The sequence below is a fragment of the Sebastes fasciatus genome, chromosome 4, assembly GCF_043250625.1.
Source record: "Sebastes fasciatus isolate fSebFas1 chromosome 4, fSebFas1.pri, whole genome shotgun sequence".
Lineage (NCBI taxonomy): Eukaryota > Metazoa > Chordata > Actinopteri > Perciformes > Sebastidae > Sebastes > Sebastes fasciatus.
In genome coordinates, this window is record NC_133798.1 from 22,396,707 (window position 1) to 22,404,308 (window position 7,602).

Sequence of the window (7,602 nt, forward strand, 5' to 3'; positions counted from 1 at the left end):
TAAGGCAGGGGTCAGCAACCTTCATTATCAAAAGAGCCTTTTTGGCCAAAAAAATAAATAAAAAAATCTGTCCGAAGCCGCAAAACGTATTTGAGTACTAAGTCTAATGCAGTGAGGACCCGAGTGCAAACGAGAGGCAGAACATTGAAGAATCGTCTTGAGGAGATTTGTCTGGAAGCTCTTTTCAGCCGGAGCTTCAAGTGTGTTTGTTCTGGAAATATCTTTCAATTACTTTTTTTGTTGTTTGCTAATTTTTCGCCGCAGAAAGCAAACAAATCTGTCCACGCACAATAAAATTCTCCATTTTCCTCTAAGAATTTTCTTTTTTGGGGATTTGGAGACCTACTGTAGCTAGGAAAGCTCAAGACTTGCCAACACTATTGAGGATTGTCAAAATTAGAGGATAAGTGACGGGCCGTAGACGTACGTAGGCTATGACACACAGTTTAGTTTACTGAAATGTTGAAACTTATTTTATTATTCAGTGTAAAGGCTAGGGATGCACCGATCCGACTTTTTCAGTCCCGATACCTATAGCAATACCTGGGCTTTGGGTATCGGCCCATTGGTATCGGTGCATCCCTAATATAGGCTACACATTTTTGCAATTGCAGAATGTAAGAATCATTTTAGGCCTACAACAATGATTAATCAAAGTTAAAATGTTAAAAAAATAACCATTATTCATTTCTATATAATTTTTTGTCAAAGCCACAGGGATCCACTGGAGAGGGGCTAAACAGCCGCAGGTTGCTGACCCCTGAACTAGGGAAACCTAATGACCACAAATAAACATCATTAATCGGTCAGCATCACAAACAGAACATGTACAAATTGTCTGCTATCTGTGTTAACTGGTGACTCAGCTAAATGAGCTGTAGTTGCTCGTATTGGCAGCAGTTATGTTTTAATCAATGTTAAAGGCTGCGCTAGATGACGGAACACACAAAGCGGTTGCCGGATTCGTCTATAGGTTGGGGATGCAGAATTAATAGGGATAGGTATATTTTTGGGGTCTAAAAGAGCTTAAATGCATGTCGTATATACTGTATATATATGTATTACATATACACCGATCAGCCATAACATTAGGACAGCATGGGCACCCTGACCGGTCTGCGGCTACACAGCCCCCATACGCAACAAACTGCGATGCACTGTGTGTTCTGACACCTTCCTATCAGAACCAGCATTACTTTTTTCAGCAGTCTGAGCTCCAGTAGCTCTCCTATTGGATTGGACAACACGGGCCAGCCTTCGCGCCACACGTGCATCAATGAGCCTCTGGTCTGACCCTGTCGCCGGTTCACCGGTTTTCCTTCCTTGGACAACTTTTGGTAGGTCCTGACCACTGCAGACTGGGAACATCCCACAAGACCTGCAGTTTTGGAGATGCTCTGACCCAGCCGTCTAGCCATCACAATTTGGCCCTTGTCAAAGTCGCTCACATCCATACGCTTGTCCATTTTTTCTGCCACCAACACAAAGTTCAAAGTTCAAAATGTTCACTTGCTGTCTAATATATCCCACCCACTGCCAGGTGCCATTGTAACGAGATAATCAATGTTATTCACTTCACCTGTCAGTGGTCTTAATATTATGGCTGATCGGTGTATGTGTTAGCTTTTTATGTGAAAAACATCATGTTAGAGGTTTTAGACAGGAAATGAAGGGAGAGAGGTGGGGAGGGCGCCCAGCTAGACTTGAACCTGGTGTGGTGTGGTTCATGATCAGCACCTTAACCAGTACGCCACAGGGACGCACCTGTTCTAAACCACTGACACCCAAACTCAAGGTATAGTCAGATGTGATCTACTGAAATAGTTTCATTCTCTCAACCACATACCATAACATACATAACTTACCACATAGTAGGTCGATATTTAGTTAAAATAATATTCACATGAGAAAAGATCAGCATGAAAGTTGGTTCAGAAATACCTTCCTGGGTGTCAGATCATCCTGAATCACCTCACTACTTTTGTTAGTATTGCTAGTTTAACTCTGAGCTAAATGTTCAGTGATTTCGTGTCCACTTCATTTCAAACTGTAGACTGAGCCTGATTGATCTGTGTCTGACCTGCTAGCTCAGTACATTGCAGCCTATGCATTTTCAATAGATAAAATAGAACAGATAGATACAATATTTGCTATGGGTCGTAATTTAAAGTATCACACACTATCAGGGGGGTAGTGGCACATTCCCTCACGTGCTCTGTCTATTTTCGTTTTACACAATATGCAAATTAACTGTAACTTTCATAAAAAAATTATCTTTTTTCTTTTCATTCAGGGAACTAATAATAATTTGAGAAGAAATAAGTTAACATTTTGCTATGATGGTTGTTTCTTATAGTAGTTTATCAGTCGGCAGTCCTTGTATGTTAAATATCTTGGTAGGATGAGGGTTAAGGTGTGTCATGCACTCGTTACTGTGTCTCACAATGTGCATTTAAATTCACAGAAAGGAATATAACCTCCATAGTTCTGCCACTACAATATCGACACAGGTAATGAGACATACAGATCAATAAAACAGACACACAAACAGGGGCGTCCCTCGTGAGGTCTAGGTTACTATAGCTTAACGAAGATAAAGCTGTAAGGCGGAATGAATCTCGCTTCAGGTGCGGTCACTTTCCCCTTTTCTCTGAGTCAACAGACTTCGACAATTGCTTCAACCAATTGCTTCATATGCTTCATACATATGTTTTCTATTAAGCACTGTGCGTGAACAACAGCCACCCAACACAAATACTTCTTAGGTGAGGCCAAACAAAAGCAAGACACAACTAAGGTAAAATGTAAACACAGATAAAACAGAACAATAGATACAAATATTAAAAAAAAACATATTCATTAAAAAAATACAAATAAAAAGAAAAGAAAACAATAAAAATACAATAAAAATACGATAAAAGGACAACATCGTATGAAAAATATAAAATTTGATACCCTATAAAATTTTAGTTTTAAGAAGTGATTAAAAAGAAATTGACGATTCTGCAAGCCTTATCTCTTTTAACAGGTCGAATTCTTATATTCTTATTCTAATCTTATAAAACAGACCTATTTATATTTCAGTTATTTTAACAGGTATTCAAGGTCAAAATAGGTCTTATAGGTCATGGTATGGCTCTATGATAGGTCACTGACAGTGCTGCTTAAAGTAAGCCTGCTAGACTTGCCATTGAGAATTATAAAAAAAAACAATGAAAATAACATTTTACTTAATAAATATTTTTATTCTATTCTGAGACAACAGTTATTTACACCTATTGTACACAAAGTAACAACTGAAAAACATCATGGTACAGATAAAATGTACAAAACAACTAACACATGGAGTGGCACATTGTTTTGAAATATAGCTAAGCAACAGGATATCAACAGGGCAATGAGGTCACACGCAGCAATGAACGGGCAAAATAATCTTCTGTCATGGAAGATCGTGTGCACTGCTGTAACACTTTATTGTGGAGAAGAAGTCCCCCTGTGCTTCTCTTTACTATGTCATTTCCTCATTTTATCAGGTAGTTTGTTTAAGCAGTCTAAAGTATCTAAAAACGCCATCAGCATGCAAATACTGTCCACTGAACATAAACTCTTACATCTAAAATTATGTGAAAGAAATGCATGTATATAACAAAGGAAGAAGGGATGATAAAATAGCCGAGGGAAACCCTTTGAGGATGACATGATGATGCAATATCTCCCCAGCGGTCCCGTGGTTAACTGTGCAGGCTGCAGTTTAACTGAGAGGCTCTCAGGAGTCTTGTGATCAGCCGGGTGGACAGGGGTTAGGGGTCGGCCCACGTGCAGCTGGAAAACACAAAAGCCTTTTTTCCCTCGGCATTATTCACAGGGAAGGAGCTGTGTGTTTCTGTTTGTACGGAGCCAAGCGCCCTTTTATTATAAAATCCATAGAGCGGCTCTAAGTACAGACTTGGTGGAAAAATGTGGTATAGCCCATCCCTCTCAGGCCACCCTACCATCAGGGATGTCTGTCGATTCCTCACCCGCTATTGTTTGGACTGTGGTCGGGTTCTCCACCACGTCTGGAGAGCAGCGGGTGCCACGGTCAGATTTGACCCGAGAGTCTCGCCAGTTCAGCTCTGGCCTTTTACTGTGTTTGCATCTGTGTGGAGCTCTCCTTAAGAAACTCACCACATCGTGTCAGATAAATAATAGGGGGATTAGAGAGGACAGCTGTTCCTTTTGCTCTAAGGAAGTAGTCATGCAGCATAAAACAACCATGGCGGCCTGTGTTCGGCCCGCCACAACACAGCACAGGAAGTCCAGAATGTGGCTTGAGAAAAAAGAGGAGTGCTTCCCAAAAACCCCAGAGCTGCATGCAAACTTTATCATGTAAATACACTTAAACCTTTCATGCTTCCACAGCTGACCCATGGGACGTAAATACAGAATGAGTGATGCAAGAGGACAGTGGTCTCATGATCTTTGAGTTCATTTGAAGCAACGGGCTACACTCTCGAGCCGTACTCGTCTCTCTCTCCAGCGTTGTATCCAACACCTTTGCTTTTGTCCCGCTCAGCAGCCCTAGCTCTAAGGAATAAAAGAACCATAATGCATTCAGAATCTGATTATAAGTGACATCATACATCTAAATACATGCAATTTGCAAGTTTCTCCTGCTGAGTTTTGTTATGCCGTCAAGATAATGTTTGTTATTTAGTTCCATGATATATGGGCGGGAGGTGGGTCGTACATAAACACAGAACTGCCGCTGAATGATTTTGGCAGTGTAAGGAAACATGTTGTCATTACTTTGGAAGCTGGAAGAAAGAGACAGAGAAGGAACATTTGAAGATAGGAGGAACATTTGACACTGTTTAATGCACACAGCCTGACACCTAACCATCTGTGATGATACTGTCACTCAGCCTTTACACCTCCAAAAGAGGATTTTGCATCATTTGCATAAATAAATGAAAAAGGAGAAGTGATATCCACTGATGAGGAGGCAGCTTCAAAGCACATTTTACCTCTAGAGTGCCTCTTTTTAAGACATTTTCCCTATCCTCAGATATATTTGTGAAAGCAGAAGGACTTGAAATGTATGAAGACTTCATACTCTTGTGTCTAAAGATGTATTTAACATAATTTATATGAGATTTGGACATTTCACCATTAAAATCCCAACAAATGTACAATCTGCCTGTTTTAATTCTGGAGACAAATTAATAAGTCCCTGTTTTATTTTTCAATGAGCCAATCTCTTTAGGTCTTATTAATAATATTTTTATGTAGACGAATATTTTTCAAAAATAATACATCCACAAATCTTTTAGAGAGATGCCGAATAAAAGTATGGCTTTTCCTGAAAAAAAAAATATGATTGTGAATTAATAATTAAAAAAATGTGGGTGGGTCCAAAACTAATGTTTTGTCTATCTCTGTGGAAGATATCTGACGTTACAATAAGGCTTGTGAGCTAATAGTAAAACAACGTTGGTATCACGTGGTATCTCTGGGTCGTCAGTTAGTGTGGAAAAAACAGATAAATGGCTGAAATTGACGGTAAGTGCCTGGCAACGACTTGTTGTGAAGTAAATGCAACGGTACGGAGGAGGGAGAATGCGACATCTAGTGGCTGAATGTTATCAATAGCACCTTTAAAATACTATATTATTATTTCCTGTTTGTCCCCGTGTAGAGAGAGAGTTGTCATGGCTTTTATTCTGACATTTTGTAGTTTTATAAACTTTCTTTAAATCTATTTTAAAATCATCAGTTAAGCCACTGAAGTTTTACATAACATAGCCTACTGTATTCATATTTTCATCCTCTCTGTATGTATTTCCTCCTGAATGTAGTAAAGTTAGTTAATGATTATCAAATAGCACTAACATAGACTGTTCCTCTGTGGATTCAGTTCCCTGCACACTAAAATCTGAAAGTCTAGCAGGTGTATCATCTTGTGTGTTCTGTGCTATGAACAGCTACAGTTACTGTAACTATTACGCTTTCTTCCAAACTTTTGTCCAATTTAAAAGTTCATGCTCAGATGCATTCTCAACTATGTATTTCTGTAATGTCCCACAGTAATGCAAACCCAAGACAATATTCTCCCGGGCACAACTAGTCTTTCATAGAAAACCACATTTATACAAAATGGACTCATAATTTATGCGGCGAGGATGACTAAGAGCGGTACAAATGAGTGCACATTCCCAAAAATCTCAACTAATGAGGACACCACCCCTATAAAGTCTTTGATCCTTTTTTTAAAAAACCCTCGATGTTCGGGTCAGTTAAGGTTAACGATCCTCTTGAAATACCCTTTGTAACTGTATTTTGCATTACATATGTCCCCACCTACAATAAATCATGGAAAGCTCTGAATTCGTTCACTTGGATTTGGGCATACAAATGTATTCAAACAACAGGTTTCATCCCACTGACAAACAACTCACAGGTTTGTAAATCTGGATGATGGAAATGATGATGATGATGATGATCTAAGGTTATGTTCTTTTCCTTGTTTCCAATTTCCAGTTATTATTTCCTGTTTTATTTTGGTAGACTCATTTTTATCTCTTCTTTCATGGGCTACGCTACAAATCACATCATTTTCTTTTTACTGTTAATACATACTGCAGCTGCACTTATAAAGTATATACTGCTGCATGCAGTACTCATACAATTGGGACATACTACTTCTTCATAACATTGCACCTTGAACTTTGACCTCTTGCTCATATATCCGCTGCGCAGAGGATTGTGGGTCAGAATAGCCAGAAAAGCATGCTAGCTTGCAAACTGCAAAATGCGACCAGATGTAGTAGGACATCCTGGTATGTTTGGCATACTGCATTTGACATACTATGTATTGGGACATATTAAATCTTTTTCTGGCATACTAAATAGTATGATAGTACGGGTATTGGAACACACAGTTGGTCTGTGTGCTCCCCTTTTGTCTGGGCCAGTTTGTCTTATCTGTTTTAGTGAGCGTTCCAGCTGTAAGTTCCTTGTGATTTCCTAGTGTTTTTTGGACCAACCTTCAGGTACCTTTACTCACATTGCCTAGTGTATTTTTTATTTTTTTTTATTCCTTTACCTGTTTTTGGACTGCTACCTGTGTACTACCTGTGAGTAGTCAACCTTTTCTTCACTTTCTCTCAGTGTGTTGAATCTTGCATTTGAGTCCTTTGTCTAATTACGTGCAGAGGGTGATTTCAACTGATGTAATTTTGGTCTTGTTTTGTTTTTTTTGTCCTTTGCTTACCTTTTTTGCCTTAATAGACAGCAAACTAAAGAGACAATGAGAACAAGTCCCAGTGCAGAGCCCACCAGTATGGTGACCAGTAAACCTGCAGAGCATGGAGCAACACAAGCACAAACGATTATGTGATAATTAGGATCTGACATGCTTTTTTATCCATGTTTTCATTTGGTGTGTGTGGTTTAAACATTTTGAAAGTAAAAATAAATGATTGTAAATTAAAACAATCGACAACCCAAACAATTAAATGCTTCATTTGTTACAGCAAGTGTTTTAGTTTCAATGAGAAATATTTGTTATATTCTCCACTAATGTATCATCTACTCTATGCAATATATACCTTTATTCCATTA